Source organism: Microcaecilia unicolor, chromosome 8, assembly GCF_901765095.1.
Source record: "Microcaecilia unicolor chromosome 8, aMicUni1.1, whole genome shotgun sequence".
Classification (NCBI taxonomy): Eukaryota; Metazoa; Chordata; class Amphibia; order Gymnophiona; family Siphonopidae; genus Microcaecilia; species Microcaecilia unicolor.
The window spans coordinates 66658366-66676407 of NC_044038.1; the positions used below are offsets into that span (position 1 = coordinate 66658366).

At 44.2% G+C, this 18042-nt stretch overlaps 1 protein-coding gene across 4 annotated transcripts in view; it reads left to right on the forward strand.

The window, feature by feature from the left end:
• ARHGDIG (Rho GDP dissociation inhibitor gamma) overlaps positions 1 to 18042 on the forward strand; it is a 129107-nt gene that overhangs the window by 65835 nt on the left and 45230 nt on the right. The window lies entirely within an intron of this gene.

Genomic DNA, 18042 nt, shown 5'->3' on the forward strand with positions numbered 1-18042 from the left:
AAACTGAAGAGCTTCTACGGTCCCACCTGCTCTTTGCCTGCTGTAACACCATTTCCAAATCTCTGCCCCTCGCCAGTAACCCACTAGCTCCTGGTCTACCGGCCCCCTCACTACTGAGAATCCAGCACCTGTCCTTACTGTGCCCCATTTCCTTATTCACATATTAATTTGGTGCCTGTTTTCCTTGAGTGTTGGTAAATGGGTGCCTGGTTTTCTTTAATCTCAGGTATGAAACAGGTACTTAGCTTCTTTCACTCTTTGATATAGAATAAATATTGAGTGCCCTGTTCTTGTACATTGTGAGCATTCATTAGTAGGTGTCTAGGTTCACTGGGGTTTGGATATGAAATGGGCCCGGGCTTCCTTAAATCTTTTGTGTAGAATGGGCACCTGGTTTCTCTGGGTTTTGAGTATGGATACTTCTCTAAAAATGCTGTGTGGCAGCAATACTAAAGGTTCATAGAATATTAGGGTTTACAAAAAAAAAAAAAAAACCCATCACTAAGTCATGATAGCAACCTGTGGTGTACCTGAACCTGGAGTGTGTGTGTGCGGTTCTGATCAATTCTTCCCAAAAAAGATATAGGGGTAAATTCAGTATAGGTTGCTAAATATTAGATGTAAAAAAAAACAATGTTAGGTTAGTAAAGGGAGGGATTTGATATACCGCCTTTCTGTGGTTATAATCAAAGTGGTTTACACACATATATATAGGTACTTATTTTGTACCTAGGGCAATGGAGGTTAAGTGACTGCCCAGAGTATTCTATAATGGCAGAATTACATGCCAAATCTGTTATAAAATACTATTGTAAGTCCGCAGTTACAAGCCAAACATTAGGCACAATCACTTATGCCAGTCATTCCCAACCCAGTCCTCAGGGCACGTCTAGTCCCATTGGGATTTCAGGATATTCACAATGAATATTCATGAGTTAGATCTGCATGCAATCGAAGCAGTGCATGCAAATCTAGCTCATGCATATTCATTGTGGATATCCTGAAAACCTGTTGGGCCTAGGTTTGGAATGGCTGGCTTATGCCATGTCTATGGCCATCATAAATGATGGCGCATAAGTACAGCTTTTCTATAATGTGCGTGCAAGAATAGTCGAAACGCCTCTGAAAATGCCCATGCCCCTCCCACATTAACGCCTCATTTGCATTTGCACAAGAGATGTTAGGCGCACTGTTTATAGAGGTGTAAAGTCTTTTACATGCACAATGTCAAATTAGTGCCAAGTAGTGCTTGTTAATGCCAATTATTGGTATATATCACCAATTTAGTGCCAATTACTGAGAGGCCCTTTTTACCTCAGTGGGTAAAAAAGGCTGAAAATAGCCATGCTGTAAGATTGCTGTTACTGTGTGGCCCACAGTAACCCCACGGGTTAAGCCATGCTAAAAGATACAGCCCGATTTTCCCCGCCATGGGAAAGGCATGCGCTGGAGCTGGAACTACCACCGGTTCCCACATTGGGCCGGCTGTAGCCCCAGATTAACATGCAGTAAGCCCGTGTTGGGCTTACCGCTGCTTTGTAAAAGGGCCCCTTAATATGTTATGCGCATAACTGGCCCTGTTCTATTAACGATGGGCACCGTTTCTAGAATTTGGAGGACAGTACATCTAGAGAAGGTAAAGAGAATGACAACAAAGATGATTAGGGGTATGGGGAAAACTGCGTTTGAGCAGAGACTCAAATAATTTAGGATTTTTCAGCTAGGAAAAGAAATGTACAAGAGTTCTATATAATTGGGAAAGCTGTGAAGAAAACAAATAAAGTGGTATTGGATTCCAGAAAGGAGCCTGTGGCAAATAGCTTTTGAGGAAGGTTGGCTGAATATTGAAAACACTATCCTGAGTTGAGAAAGCAGTTCCTTGAAAGCCCAAATAGCAGTGAATAAGCCATTAATGAGTATATAATGAGATATCTGGGCCCCAGCTGCATTATCGGTCTCATTAAAATATGCCTAAGCCTTATTAATCCATTTCAAATATGAGAAAAGGTGATCAAAGGGCAAGACGCCAAAATCTCTTGCCCACACTCATATGAAACCCTGCCTCATTTAAATATCCTCTCAGACACTGGCCCCAGAGAAAGTAATGGCAGCAGAGACACCTACAGAAACCTGCAACGGATTAATACAGGTCAAAGCATTATCAAGAGCGGTTTCAATTTTAACACATATTGAATGCTATTAAACACAACCTGCACCAAACATTCTGCATAATTTAATGAGCTACTGTCCTGTCCATAACACTGGAATACTGATTTCTCAAATAGTAAAGCATTCTCTGTAATAATGCTAGACTGTCCTGATAGTTCAGGGAAACTTAAACCAATTCAAAGAATCAGAAATGCAAGAATAGGACGAAAAGGTGTTCATACCTGCATTACCATGAGATACCATTTAAGAGAGCAGCATCTGTAAATGAGGAAAAGAAACCATGAACATAGACATTCTCAGTACTGCAATGCAGTGACACCTCTTACACATTACACACTTCCACATGTATAGGACTGCACTTACCTGAAATATTGGTGTATAACATGATCTCTTTGGAGAGCTGCTTTCCTAGATCCTTCACCATCCTTGGTTTTATTATCCTTATTTCTCACCACCCTTTCAGTTACAAAGAAAAGCAGCCTGAAACAGCTACTGTACAGTGGGAGGTCTTTTTCTGTTGAGGCCCATAAGGAGTTCAGGTGTTTTAAAAAGCTGACTTTTTCTGATTAACAACCATGACCTTTTGCCATCATCCAGTATGTGGTTTACACAGTTGAAGTGCCTCTGAAGCAGTCCGTAAGGCCGAAACATGTTGGGCTTACTGTAACTGCTGGATTATCTCCATGTGGCTGATCTCCCATTAGGCTTTTGTACTATTTGTTTATATTTTTATGACAGATTCATTGACTGTTACTAGCCTGTACTCCTTCAGCTTATTTTGTTTTTTGGTATTTAAATATTGCCATCATATCTCATCTAGCCTGCTTTTCTTCCAAAATATACATATTTAGATCTTTGTCCCCTATATGCTTGATGATGAAGACTGTTAACCACTAAACCAACTTCATCCAGTTTGTATCCTTTTGATTTGCATGCACTACCTCCATTATATGCCAGTGTCTTTCATGCATATTCATTGTGGATATCCTGAAAACCTGACTGGCAATGGCTACTCCAGGACCCTTACTTGGGAAACACTGGTCTACAGAATTTGTGTGGGAATAGCACAATCAAATTTAAACCGATTACAAACATTACAAAATACGGTGATTAGAATGTTAGGTAATTCTCACAAATATGATCACATTACACCTTTATACAAACACTACCATTGGCTTCTAGTCTCTTCTAGAATTTTCTTTAAACCTATTATAAGAAGCAATCTTCCTACTTATACTCTTTGGCTACACCTTACACTCCAACTAGAGTGTTAAAGATCACTTCAAGACCACAGAATGGTCACAACACATCTACATAGAACATCAAGAGACCAGACTCGAAAGAGAGCTTTTTTTTAGCTTACACCGTGTTTATGGAAATAACCTTCCAAGATCAAGACGTGATGAAGCGGATTCAAAAAAATTCAAAATTTATTGAAAATGTTACTTACCCAAGCATTTGAGAATAATTAATAGCAGTAGAGATGGCCTGTTGAAACTGTGATACACTCAGCATACAACTAGGATGAATAAGCAGTATGTATGTTTCTGGTATGAATGAGAGAGGCTTTCCTATTAATAATGAAGTCCTTGCTTTGTTTTATTTTTATTTATTTATTTTATTTAACTTATTTTTCCATTACGTTCATTCCCACTATTCCAGGACGAGTGGTAGTTACTGTATGTCCATCGACTAGCAGGTGCAGATAGAAAATACAGAACTGAGCACCACTACCTAGCTCTCTGCTAGCAGCTCAGCTCCTCAGTATCTTCTGTCTCCAGCAGGTGGATGGACAGACTTCCTCTGTCTCTGGTTCTGAGGCCTTGCTCCTAGTCCAGTTGGTCAACTGGTTCCCAGTGGAGCAGAGTGAGCAGTTGTGCAGACATACCTGGTAGTGCTGGGTCCCTGTCGTGCCTTCCTCCTGGGGCATTCTGCACCTTTTCCCTGTTTGTCCTCTGTGTGAGAGCCTGCTCAGCAACCAGTCTACTCAGAAGATGAAGAGTCGCAGGCAACACAGTGAGTCTGGCAGGCCAGTGCTGCTGCCGTGCCCTGCTGTGAAAGGGGGGGGGGTGACTGTGTCCCCGGGTAGTGTGGACCCAGGGTGGTGGGTCCTTCTGCTGTGCTTCAGGCCTTGGGACATCGATAGGAGCACTGCATGTCGGTGGTACAAAAAAATAAATAAATAACACCATGGAGGAAGTGGAAGAGCAGTTTAATGATATCCAGTGTACCTGACTGTAACTCACCTTGAGCTACTACTGAAAAGGGTGTGAGCAAAATCTAAATAAATAAATAAATGATTAGATCAGTGAGAACCAGGGGAGCCTGGCTGAAATCTCACAACTGCTCCTTGAGGGCTTTGGCAGATACAAACAGACTGTTTCCTCCGAAGACAGAAAACTGCCTAATCTACCTGAATGTAAAAAAAAAAAAAAAGACATATTTTTTGCTTGTTTGTGCTGTGCTCCGGTTTTAAAAAAAAACAAACAAACCAGGTGTGCAGTGCGGTGCGCCACATGTTTTCCCGCACAGTGGCAGTCTCTGGCCATGGCAACCCACGCTTAATGTGCGACCTGCTTCCCATCGAAGTGAGCGGTGTTCCTCCTTGGGCCGCTGCATGGTATGCTGTTCAGTTCCCAAGTGGAGGAGCAGATTCGGGGCTCGCACATACAGGGTGCGCTCAGTCACACTGGCGCGTTTCTTTCGGCTCTGGTCCCCGGTGCAGGGCCTTGGCGCTTCACCTCAGAAGGAGGCAGGAATGGCAGCCATTTTGGGTTTGTTTGTTTTTTTTTTGCAGAAGCGAAGCCCCTGCGCAGGCAGCTGTGTAGGTGGGGGGCCCTGGGTCAGGGCCAGCCCTTTGTCTGCTCTACTGGGCCTTGGGCTAGTGCTAGGAGGCTCTTCTCCAGCAGGTCTGGCAGCTCTGGGGAGAGAGAGGAGATGGGGATCTCCCTGCCTGTTCCCAGGGGATCACGACTGCTGCCCCATGGAGACTTAGTCTCAGATTTCGCTGCAGTTGGGCTGCTAGGGGGCGGCCTCCTGATTTCAGAGGCACTTGCAGTGCTCCCTTGGGGAGTTTCCGGAAGGTAGTCAGGCGGCTAGTCTTATGAAGAGTCTCGGGGCCGGCCAGGGTATTTTCCCATTCAGCTGGACATTCATGTCCTGCTTGCTGCAATGTGGAGTGTGTCTGACACAGGCCTACTGGTTGGGAGGACTGTGGTCCATCCTTTTTTTCCCTGGTGCTAGAAGGAGGAGATGTTCCCTTACCTAAGTTGGACTCTGTGTCTGCAGTCACCTAGAGTACTACCCTCCCAGAGTGGTTGGCGGCCTTGCCTTGAGGGATCTGCTTGATAGGAAGCCGAAATGGGCTTTGCAGCACACCTTGAGGTGACTGCTTTGGAGCTGCAAGCTTCTACTTATGGCCCTTTGGTCGCACAGGCCTGGTTGCAGTGGCATCAGCAGTCCTTTTCCCAGGGCAGTCCCGGGCTGTCTGGATGGAGGCGGGCTTAGCCTGTCTAATGGCCACTGTGTATGTCATTCTTAGTTTTTCAACCACAGACATGTCATTGACGCTCTCCGCGAGGTGTCAGTTCTGGCTGTGGACCTGGGTGGCCGTTGCCACTTCAAAGGCCTGCGTGGTCAAATTACCCTTTTGAGGCACATTGCTCTTTGGGAATGACCTCAGAAATTTGGTTCAGGAGCTGGGTGAGTGGGCCCCAGCGTCCTCCAGAAGATGTTCCTTGTTCCTCTGCTTGCCTTGCGAGCTCAGCAGGTGCCCTGTTTCGTGACAGCTCCATTTGTAGGGCTGGTCATCAGACCTTTGGCCAGAGGACTCAGTTTCGGGCCCGGCAATCTTCCTTTCGGGGAACAGAGAGCCGGCAGGGCACTGAGAGTGAGTGGCTGCTGTGTCCTGGCAATCCCAATGTAGCCAGGCCGGATGGTCTCTCCGGGCCTACAGGGGGCTGCTTCAGGCCTTTCGGGATGTATGGTCTAACTTTTCCTCAGCTCTGGCGCTGGTTATTCTGGGTGATGGCTTCCAGTTGGAGTTCTCCCCCCACGCCCCCCCCCCCCCCCCGGTAACTCCTCTCTTCTTACAGTCTCCTTGTCAGGGGGCTTCTGGCAGCTCAGAGCAGAAGCTCAGTTGAGGTGCTGCTGGCCCTTCGGACCATTGTTCCCATCCCTCCCGCCGAGCGCAGTATGGTCGGTTCTCCTCCTATTTTGGAGTTCCCAGGACAATGGGAGTAGTGCAACCCAATCGGGATCTCTAGGGATCCACCGGTGTCCGTTTTCGGATGGTGACCCTGAGGTCTGTGCTCCCGTGCGTTCAGAGAGAGAGTTGTCTCTGCTTTTGAGACCAGGGAGGTGTAATTACCTTCCCCTCTGCGGGCTGCTTCTGCAGTTCTTTTCCAATTCTGTTCCCGACCATTTGGTCTCCTCAAGGGCCCGGGGACCTTTTCCTAGGTCGTGCGTGTAGCGGTCTTTCTGCGGTGACGTAGGTTTCATTTCCTCCTGCACTGGACAGCTGGCTAATCCGAGCCTCCTCTTTCCAAGCCTGTGAAGCTCCTTCTACAATGATTCGCCTCCTGTGTTGTTTTTTCTTTTCTGGTTTGGATGTTCAATTTCAGTGGGGGTGGCTGGCACCAGCACACCAACTTAGAGCATCTAGGTGTTCTTTTTGAGTCCCTGTGAGCTTGAGTGTTTCTCACAGAGGGATGGCGCTTTAACAGCGCACTGGATTCTTAGATTCTGCTTCGTTTCCAGCTTCCAGCCTGGGATTTTTGTGCAGCTCCTTGGTTCTGTGACAGCGGCCCTGGAAGTGGTACCTTACCCTCTGATGTGGCAAATTTATAGGGCCCTGTTCAGCTCCTGGTCTCCGATTTCAGAGGGTTACAGCCTCTGGCTTCTTTTCCCCTGGCGGTTGGACAGACCTGAGGTGGTTGCGGCTTCACCAGTCATAGACCCTAGGGAGTCCCTTCCCGCTCCTGCCTTGGGAAGTGGGGTCTACGGTTGACAGTTTCTTGGGCTGGGGGTTCCTTTGCTGGGGGTCTCCTGGCATGGCTCTTGGTTTCCAGTAGAGGTGCATTGGCCCTCTATCCTCTGGCGCTGTGAGTGGTGCGCTAAGCTCTGGAGGCTTTTGCCCCTTTGATGGGAATGCTTTGGTTTGGGCCTTTTGGACATTGCTATGGCACTGGCCTCTTCTTCTAGCTAGGGGGGGACTCCTAGCAGTCTGCTGGCTCTGGAGCCCAGCTGGTTAATGGCCGGGGCAGAGAGACACCTATTGTGCCTTTTGGCTGTTTTGAGGGGTCCCTCTCGTGGGGACTGACCTTCTTCTTTGCAGACACGCTCAGACTTCCAGCGATTGGGAGCTGTCGGTCGAGCCATTACAGCTGCTGATGTGTCGATGGGGCTTAGTTCTCTTGGCATATTCCTACGTCACGGTTCCTCGGTTTTTCAGCCGTCGCAGGGAAGAGGACTGTCTGGGTCTGGACATCCTGCTGCATTTGTGTCTGAGCAAAGGACTCCTGTAGGCCTTCCCCTTTGCTGAAGTTAGGCCGGGAGTGGGGGAGAGTGGCAGACCTTCGGGATACAGTGCTTCTGTTCTCCAGCCTGGACACGGCTCCAGTGCTATGCAGATCTCATGAAGCTCCTAGTTGGGGAGCTACTGCGATTCCCTCAGGTTTGAGGTTCTTCTGTTAGGGCCTGGTGGTCATGGAGGATTCTTCTCCCTTTGGTCTTACGGCCTGGCCCTTGAGAGGGCTCGGCTGAGGAAGAAGGATTATTGGATTCAGTCCTGGCTTCCCTGCTGCAGGCTAGGAAGTGCTCTTCTTCCTTGGCGCCTGCCAGTACTTTGCTTCCTCCCTGGGCCATTTCCTGGCATTTTTGTGGGAGGGAGTATCAAGGGCTAGCGCTGGGTTCCTTGTGGGTTCCAGTAGCAGCCCTGGCTTGCTTTCAGGGTCATTGGCAGACCTCTTATTTAGCGGCTCTTCCGGTTGTGATTTGTTTTCAGAGAGGTGTGGGTCGCTTACGCTGCCCTTCACGTGCCTTTTCCGAATGTGATTTTATGCTGGTCCTTCGGGTGCTGCAGCGCTCTCCATTTGTGCCCCATCGCTAGGTGATCCTGATAGTTCTCACGTAGAACTCGGTGCTATTGGGGCACTTCCATTGGCCTGTTGCTTCTTGTAACTTCAGGCTCCTTCTTAGACCCTTTCTCCGTCTTTGTTTTGGAAGCGGGGGTCTCATTTCGGGCAGTGCCATCCTTCTGGCCCGAGTGCTTGTTGGGTTTTTTTCTTTAATTTTGTCGTCTATATGCCTCTTGCAGGCTTCTGGACTTTCACAGGGCTCTCCTGTGTTTTTTCTAGGTTCCCAATGTCTTCCACCTTTTGTATAGACCTTTTGTGCAGTTTGGTAAACAGCAGTTGGGTCTCATGGCATCCAAGGCTTCCTTTGCCCGGTGGGTGAAGGTGGCCGTGGTCTCAGCCTGTATTCTGGGAGGCCCTTCTCGAGTTGGAAGGCACACTCTCTCCTGGGCGTGTGACTACGTCTCGGGCAAAGGCTTCTCTGCTTTCCTTCAGTAGCATGATGTTATAGCGGGGGCCACGCAGGCAGCGGCTGCATTTGGGGTGTCAGTTCTGCTTGTGGCCGGTTCGGCTTCCCACCCTCGTAGGGATAGCTTTTGAACATCCCACTCGTCCTGGAATAGTGGGAATGAACGTAATGGAAGGAGAAATTAGGACTAGATAATTTTCTTTCCAGTAGTTCTTCACATTATTCCAGGAGTCCTTCCACGGTTCGATGCCCTGATTGGTGGCTCTATGCATGGTCTTTGTATCCTGTTTTCCAGGGAACTTGTCTTTGGATGGTTCTTGGGGCTGAATGTGTTGGTTGCTGCTGATTGGGTGTGCTTTCTTTCTTGCTTGAGGACTGATACTGAGGAGCTGAGCTGCTAGCAGAGAGCTATGTAGTGGTGCTCAGTTCTGTATTTTCTATCTCCACCTGCTGGTCGATGGACATAACTACCACTCGTCCTGAAATAGTGTGAAGATCCAATGGAAAGAAAATTATCAGGCAAGTCCTAATTTCTTCTTTTTGTGATTTAGAAATAATGTAATTACATTGTAAACTGCTTTGTTCTGAACAAGTAAAGCAGTATAGCAAGTATAATAATCATAAACATACTCTAAGGGGGGAAGTGTTCAATGTTAGCTACCGTTAAGTTGGGTTATTTTACCATTAGTCATGCTGTTTTAGCATAGGGTCCCATTTTATGCAATGAGACTTTGTGCTAAGATAGCACAACTTGAGGTAAAATAATCCGACAATGGTAGCCCATGTTGATAACGTCCCTCCTAAATGAGGTCTCATCAACAACTTATATAAAGGCATTATCATTTCCACTTTCCTATTGACCATTCCTCTTCCTCAGCTTCTAAGTATCCTTCTGGCTTTTGCCTTCACTTTATCTAGCCCTTAAGATCATCCAGTATGACCCTTAGATCCTGATTTTCTTTTATGCACACAGCTTCGTCCCCTATAATATACTGCTCCCTTGGGTTTTTGCAGCCCACATGCATTAAATCGTATCTGCCATATTCTAGACTAGTCCTCAAACATCATTAGATCTCCATGTTTTCCACACCTTCCAAGTTGTCTACCCTGTTGCAGATTTTGATATTGTCTACAAAAAGGTAAACTTTTTTTGTGATAGTCCTGCCTCAATATGGCTTACCAAAGGTTGAAAGAACCAGTTCAAGGACCAATCCCTGGAGCACACCACTGGTAATGACCCTTTCCTTAGAGTGAACTCCATTTTCTACCATACCTGGTTGCCTCCCACGTAACCATTTCTTAACCTAGTCAATTATTTAAGGCCTGTATAGAGGATGCTCAGTTAATTTATAAGTAGTGTGATGTTGCACCCCCTGGGGATGCACCCACCTCTGTCTGCAGGTCTCTCAGACATTGGTCTGGACAGCTCTAACTGAGAGGAAGCATACTTTTAAGAGAGAGGCTGCTTAGGTTTCTGTCTACCGCTTAGTGGGCTCCCACTTCTTTATAGGCCTTTCTTCCCAGGCCGTCTAGTCCCTGGGATCCCTCTCTTTAAGCCCCAATAGACAGCCAGGCTCTAAAATATTCCATAAAATGTTCTTTATTCAATATCTCCAAAACGAACTTAGTTCTATGTCTTCCTTTTCAAATATAGATTCTAATTAATCATCATTCAACAATCTATTCCTGTTCTATCAAAGTAAACATAAGACACTGTTCCTTCACTCAACAATGGAGCTGTTTTCTTCCATATAAACAATAGAGCTCCTGCCTGTTGACAAATATTTGTTGACCATAGAAAAAATAAACAGTTACAGATCTGTGGCTGGATTTTTAATGAATGATGAGAAGATAGGATAAGAAAATTAAGTGGTCATAGGCACGCTTCTTAAAATATTTGTTAGCATAAGAAGGGACATCGGTCTGAATGAGCTGTACAATCTCTGGCTACGTTCTGCAGCCTAAATTTGAGGCCTTGCTCCATAATCTAAACAAATCTTCTAATCCTGGCTGTGGGGTCTTGGCCTAGTTCAGGATGGCCAACAGGCCAGGTATTTAACAAGTTATTGGTCCCAGGGAGTTTGCTTGCTCTGCAGGTTTAGAAGGTTCATTTAAATTAAAGCACAAGACCTCAAATTTAATGCTGAAGGACTTAGCCAGAGATTGTGCAAACAGACACAAGTTCAGACACCAGTCAAAGAAACTGATTATGTTCATCTAACAAGACATGTCTCTGATAAAAAAAAAAAAAAAATGGCTGTCTCAAATCCTGTAATCTATTTGATTCAAGGACTGCACTATCCTCTGTTTCAGCAATAATTTCTTTAATTTTCTCACCACCGAGGTCATACTAACTGGCTTTTAGTTCCCAGTGCTCTCCCCTTCTGCTTATGTGAAGAAGAAGAATCTCGTCTAAACATATCTGCTGGGACTATTTTCAACTCTTAAGAAGCACTGGAAAAGCACTGGCAGCTACTAGAACGTTCTAAGTTTCTTCAGTATCCTCAGATTTATTCCATCCTGCCTCATCACTTCATCTACTCTTAGTTTAGCTAGCTCCTCACAAACACAGTCATCTGAAAATTTTCAAGGTCAATCTTGCTTCCATTCCTATTTGTGTCTGTTTTCTGTGGTTCTTTTCTCAGGCCTTACTCAGTGAGCACTAAACAGAAATATTTGTTAAGTAATTATTTATTTCACAGTCCTTAATATACTTCTAATTTCCAATTACATCACTGCTAAGTGGTGTACAAATTAATAGAAGGAAATCAAGCAGCAGAGAAGAAGGTAAGCAGGAAGGGAGAGGGTGCAGGCTAGGTACCTAGCTCAAAAGGGGCACTGAAACAACCAGGATTTTTTACAAGTATTTTGAACTTGGTATATGAGGGTTCATATCTTATTTCTGATGGAAGAGAATTCCAGAGTTTAGGACTGACATAGCTGAATAGTGTATCCCGAGAAATGTCCAAACTCATGGAGAAGGAGGGGAAAGTGAGAGGAGCGATTGGTGGGAGGAACATTGTAGACAACCAGGATTCTAAGGGATGAGAAGATCGTTGATGTAGTAGGGAGCCATAGGAAGGCGGCCTTCACACACAAAGGTGAGCAGTGTGAAATTGATACAAGCAGAAATTGGTAACTAGTACTCATGTATGAGTAGGGGTGTGACATGATTGAAGTGTCAAGCATTATCTAGGAGCTTGTGATAGATTGGATTAGTTGCAAGTGTTTGAGAGTATTTAACGGAAGATCAACATAGAGAGTGTTACAACGTCCAGATGCTGAATAACAAGATTGAGGAGAAGTGTTCTGATGAGTGACATAGGTAGATATTGCCAAACAGCTTGGATGCAACGAAGTACGAAAAAAGGAGTCACTGACAATGGAGTCTACTTGGGATTTGAAGGCGAGTTTAGCATCAAATGTGACACTCAAGATTTTTACAGATTCAGTGAGCCTCTATATATATTCCTCTCTCTCACCCTGGAGTCTCATAATGGCACTTTTGCACTTTTTTCTGTCACTAATATATCTAAAAGAAAAAAAAAAAGTAATCTTCCCATATTTTATCTCTGCTTTCCTGATTACTTTCCCAACCTCTCTTAAATTTTCCTGTCTTTTGCAGTCCTACACTTTATCAAATCATAGTAGCCTCTCCTTCCTCTTCTATTTACTCTCCTAACAAATAGGGGGTTTTGCCCTTAAAATATCTTCTTTTATCTTTGCCTGATGCTTTTCTTTATCCCTTAGATGCTCCCATCTAGCTAACAATTTTGAGGTACTCCTCTATCTTGACAAACCATCACCATGAGTGCCCTAATACTGGATGTATCATACAGTGATTATTGGATCCTAGATGATCTCCACTTCAACATCAGAAATGGTCTATTTGTAAGCACCATGTCTGGTATTGCGCCTCCCACATTAAAATCTATACCTATATATTGAACTCTGGCCAATACCGGAACCTCAGGGGATCTTTTATTAAGGTGCGCTTACGTTTGTAGCATGCACTAAACGTTAGCGATGCCCATAGAAATACATTGGTGTCTCTAATGTTTAGCACACACCTATTTTTAGCCCATGCTAAAAACATATGCGCCTTAGTAAAAGACCCCCTCAGTTCTGAATAACCGTCTCTAGATTGATTGGTGGAAGTATGGTTACACTAGAGTCACATAAAAATATGCACTTTCTTGTCATCACAGCCACTTTTATGTGGAGGCAATTTTATATATGGCATTGTCCATCTCACTCTATAACTCGGTGCCCAAATTTACACACCGACCCCCTAAATCTGTATAGTGCGACACAAGTTAGGTGCCATTTAGCCGCCTAACTTTAGATACTCAAATGGCAGGCGCCCAAGTGGGGGATAAATAGTACTATGATTCCATAAGTTAGCACCTAAGTGCTCTAGCCCGTAACTGCAAAGGGGGTGTGCATGTGGGTGGGGCATGCTTGGGTCAGACACTTAGGTGCCAAACTTAATAGACTACTATAAGTTGTGCGCCTAGGCACTGAGATTTAGGTGCCCAGACTTACATCTGTCTTTTACATGGTGTATGTGTGGGTACCTAAGAATAACCATACTGGGTCAGACCAATGGTCCATCTAGCCCAGTATCCTGTTTCCAACAGTGGCTGATCCAGGTCACAACTACCTGGCAGAAACCCAAATAGTAGCAACATTCCATGCTAACAATCCCGGGGCAAGCAGTGACTTCCCCCATGTCCATCACAATAACAGCCTATGGGTTTTTCCTCCAGGAACTTGTCCAAACCTTTTTTAAACCACTGATATCACATCCTCTGGCAACAAATTCAAGAACTTAACTATTCTTTGAGTGAAAAAAAAAGTTACCACAAACACCCACAGTGGGAGTTAAACCCACAACCCCTCCATGCAGTGAACACAGCCATAACCCCTATACCAAACTGGTATCTGATAAAGCTGAATATCACAAGTCTTTTTTTAATGTTATGCCCTGCACATTTCCAGTGCGCCACTAGAGGTGCTTCAATGCAAGCAGGTCAAGTGCTGGGATTTGACCTGACCACCCCTGAAATATGGGTCAAGTGTTCTAACCACCAGGTTACCCTCTGGATTCTCTGTCCTAACTTACCCAGATAGTTATCCTGGGTACTTAATATCAACAGTACCTGGATAACCTCCAGCTCTTCCTTTGCTGGTACTACTCGGATAGTGCTCAGCTGAGCAGAAAGGAGTCGATATTCAAAGTGATGCAGCTGGGCAGGAGAGGCTCCTTGGCTTTTACTCTTCATCAGGAGGATGGAAGAGACCACCACCTGTGCACCTACATTGTATTATGCTTCATCCTGTCTCTCTGAGCCACAAAGTCACTTTTGATATTTTCAGTGGATCATCTAGTCAGTAGGCTTGATGAGTTTGGGATCTTGGCACCAAGCAGACCGCACACCTCCCCGGGATATCATGTCTAGTCGTCAGATGAATGTCTCCGTACCCCTTAGAAGAGAATCACAACCTCCACTACTGCTTGCTTCCCAGGGACATGACATAATCCCTCAAAAAAATATATATTAAAAAAAATAACCTAACGCAGGAGTTAGTGAACCCTAATCGGCAGAATACTACAAAATGCATTTTGTGATAGCCCGTTTCCCCATGCTAGTTGTGTATTAACCCCCGGATTCTAAATAGTGTGACTGAAATTGCGCACACAAATCTAAGCATATTCTGTATTTGCGCATGCAATTTAGTTATTTAGCCAATCAGCACTGATAATTGCCACTTACAGGCAATTATTGACACTAATTGGCTAATTAGAATTTATATGCACAATTTGCTAGGCATATTCTATAAAGTGGTGTGCGTAAATTCTAATGTGTGCAGTCAAAAAGGGGCATGGCCACCGGTGTGGAATGGACAGATCGTGGGCGTAACAAGAGATTATGCATGTGATTATAGAATACCCCTAGAGTGGAGAAGTAGCCTAGTGGTTAGTGCAGTGGACTTTGATCCTGGGGAACTGACTTCAATTCCCACTGCAGCTCCTTGTGACTCTGGGCAAGTCACTTAACCCTCTATTGCCCCTGGTACAAAATAAGTACCTGATTATATGTAAAGTACTTTGAATGTAGTTGCAAAAAACCTCAGAAAGGTGGTATATCAAGTCCTATTTCCCTTCCCTAACTTAGGCGCTGGTAGTTACACCAAGTTTTACTTGGCATAAATTCCCGCAACTAGGCTTAGGCGTGCATAAGGGCTTTAAGCGTATTCTATAAACTGCACCTAAAGTAGGCATGGTTTATAGAATATGCCTAGTGTACATTTTTTCAGTGCCGATTTTTCAGGCGCCATATATAGAATCTAGTGTTAAGGCCCTAACATACCTTAGTAAAAGGCCCCTTAAAACATTCATTTAAAAAAAACCATGTACATAACTTCCAGATTCCGCCAGGCCCAGACAAGACCTTGCATTGAATATCCAGGTCTAATTTGGAGTGTCAGATGTGGAGTTGTACCTTTTGATGATACGGAATTTGATTACTCAGTTGTCAGTCTGTGATTGAGGACAATTTTGCAGCTATGTGAAATTGAGTTTGTATGTGGGTTTGTGTTATAGATTATGTATGTTTTAAAATAATTTAACAGGCAGCAGTCAGTGCTTAAACTGCTAACCTCCACTGACTGAATATTGATCACTGTGTTTATGTATGAGTGTGCAGTCTAGTGTGGTTCTCTTTGAAGAATTACCTCAAAAGATCTAATAAGTCTTAATTAGCAATATTTTAAGTGTTTTCACAGATAACCAAAATTGACTTAATTCCTTGTTTATCCACTCTCACTACTGTCAAGCAATTTTATCTAATCTTGGGGTCCTTTTACAAAGGTGCGTAGGCACCTATGTGGATCCAACGCATGTCAAATTGGCACTACCGCCCGGCTACCGCATGCCCTGGGTGGTAATTCCATTTTTGGCATATGCCCAAAACACGCGGTAGAAAATATTTTCTGTTTTCTACTGCAGGGTGTTTACCAGGCGGTAATCGGCAGTTGCAGCGAGCTGGACCTTACCACCCAGTTAGCACATGAGCCCTTACCACTAAGTCAGTGGTTGGCGTTAAGGTCTGAAGCTGAAAATGGATGCGCGCTGGTTTTCATTTGCCACACGTCCATTTTCCGGCACATTTTTTAAAAAATCCCATTTTTCCAGGCTTGCTCAGGAAATGGACCAGCCCTCGTCCATAACATGTGCCTATTATTTATTTATTTATTACATTTGTACCCCGCGCTTTCCCACTCAAAGCAGGTTCAATGCGGCTTCCATAGTAATTGGGATTACAAAGTATTGGTGGAGAGAAATAAGTTGAGTATTATTGGAGTAATAAAAGAAATAGGAATGTAGAAATGCAGGGATGCGGGGAGTAGGAGAAGTATGAGCAAGGGTAAGTGAGCAATTGGAGGATAGATGAGGCGGAGGGGAATGGGCAAGAGTGAAGGGAGTAGGAGTAAGGGTAGGTGAGCATTGGGGGAGGGGTCGATGACGCGAAAGGGGATAGAACAGGGGATAAGCAGAGGAAAATGAGGCGGGAGATGTAGTCTAGGTCTAGGCCTACACCAGCACGGGCCACTTTTGGGCACACCTTAGTAAAAGGGTCCCCTAGTCCCTATTTTGGTGAGTGTGTCTATATAGCAAGATTGGAAGGTGGGGCAGGTAGGTGGAAGTTAAGGTGGGAAGGGAAGGAATGTATACATGAAAAGGGCTGTGACTTCAAAGAGTATTATTAGCCTCCTCCATTTTAACTAGGGTAAAAAGCCCAATAGCAATTTTTAAAAAAGGCTTCTTCAAACAATCCTTTCTACAAATGCAACAAAATAACACAATACCTTAACCAGCATGATAAAATTATTACAAAAATATCCTTTTTTCTAAGAATAGTAGAAGTTTCTCAGATGCACAGACAATCAAAACTAGAATCCCAGGTAATCCAACGAAGAACTGGTAGGGAAAGACTAGTGGGAAGTAGCTGATGGGAGAGAAAGTGATGTGTACTGGCTGTGCAGTGGAGAGAGAGAGAGAGAAATAAAATTACTGGCTCACACTTGAGGAAGGGGAAATGGGAGGGTGGGAAAGAGAGATCTGGGAAGGAAGTGGAACATTTTGGAGGTTGATAAGGGGTCCAGTTAACTCCCTTGCAACTCTGGGCGAGTCACTTAGGGGCCCTTTTACTAAGCCACGGTAAAAAGTGACCTGCAGTAGTGTAGGCGCATGTAAGGCTTATGCGCTACACGAGAGGTGACCAGTTGGTGCACGCCAAGTGGCTATTACCGCGTGTAGGAGGAAATAAGTAATTCATCCAGACATTTTGGCTGTTCGCCAAATCTGAAATTACTGCCAGTGCGCTGACCTAGCGGTAGTTTCATTTTGGCACACGCGCGTAGAACCTTCCAAGGCTTAGTAAAAGGGCCCCCTAACCCTCTATTGCCCCAGGTTCAAAAAAAATAAGCACTTGTATATAATATATAAACTGCTGTGATTGTGACCACAGAAAGGTGGTATATCAAATCCCATCCCTTTTTTACTTTATAAAGGTTGGGAGCCCATGAATTGTTTATTGGTTCCAGTATTTATTCATTAGAAAGCACATTTACCCACATTAATCAGCTGTCTGAAATTGACCTTCCTCAATGTAACTAAACATCAATGCATCGAGGATGCATTCCCAGGCATATATTTACATAAAGAGAGGAAAAATACACAGTTTGCCTGTTCATGTATTTTCTACGTGCATTTCTTTTTCACCGTATCAAAATTATCTTACAGAGAAGTATATTTTAGAAAAACAATGGATTAAATACAGTAAAAACAAAGATGGTAACAAAAACACACTAATCAGAATAGTACAAGTCATACAAAACCAAAGTTATCATAATAAAAATAAAAAAGACATATAGCAGGAGACAAGAAAAAATCCTATATAATAATTCTCACCTCCAACGTTCTATTGGTCTTGCTGCCTGTGTTCGTGACTTTTTTCGGAGTTGGTCTGCTAGGCTCCGTAGCACAGGCTGACGTCAGCAAACGCATTGTGACACTCATGACACTATAATATTTACAGAGCGAGTCATATCACAATAGGTTAGTATATCATATTATTTTAATTCATTCTATGATTTTGTAAATGATGTTATTTATGTGTATATGATTGTACATAATGGTTCATGAAAGTTTTTTAGTTATTTTATTTTAAACACTTTGGATTATCACTGACAAGATTTGGATCCTCATTCATTTATTTTTAATATTGTATTTTATATCTTATTATTTTTATGTTTTTGCATTTT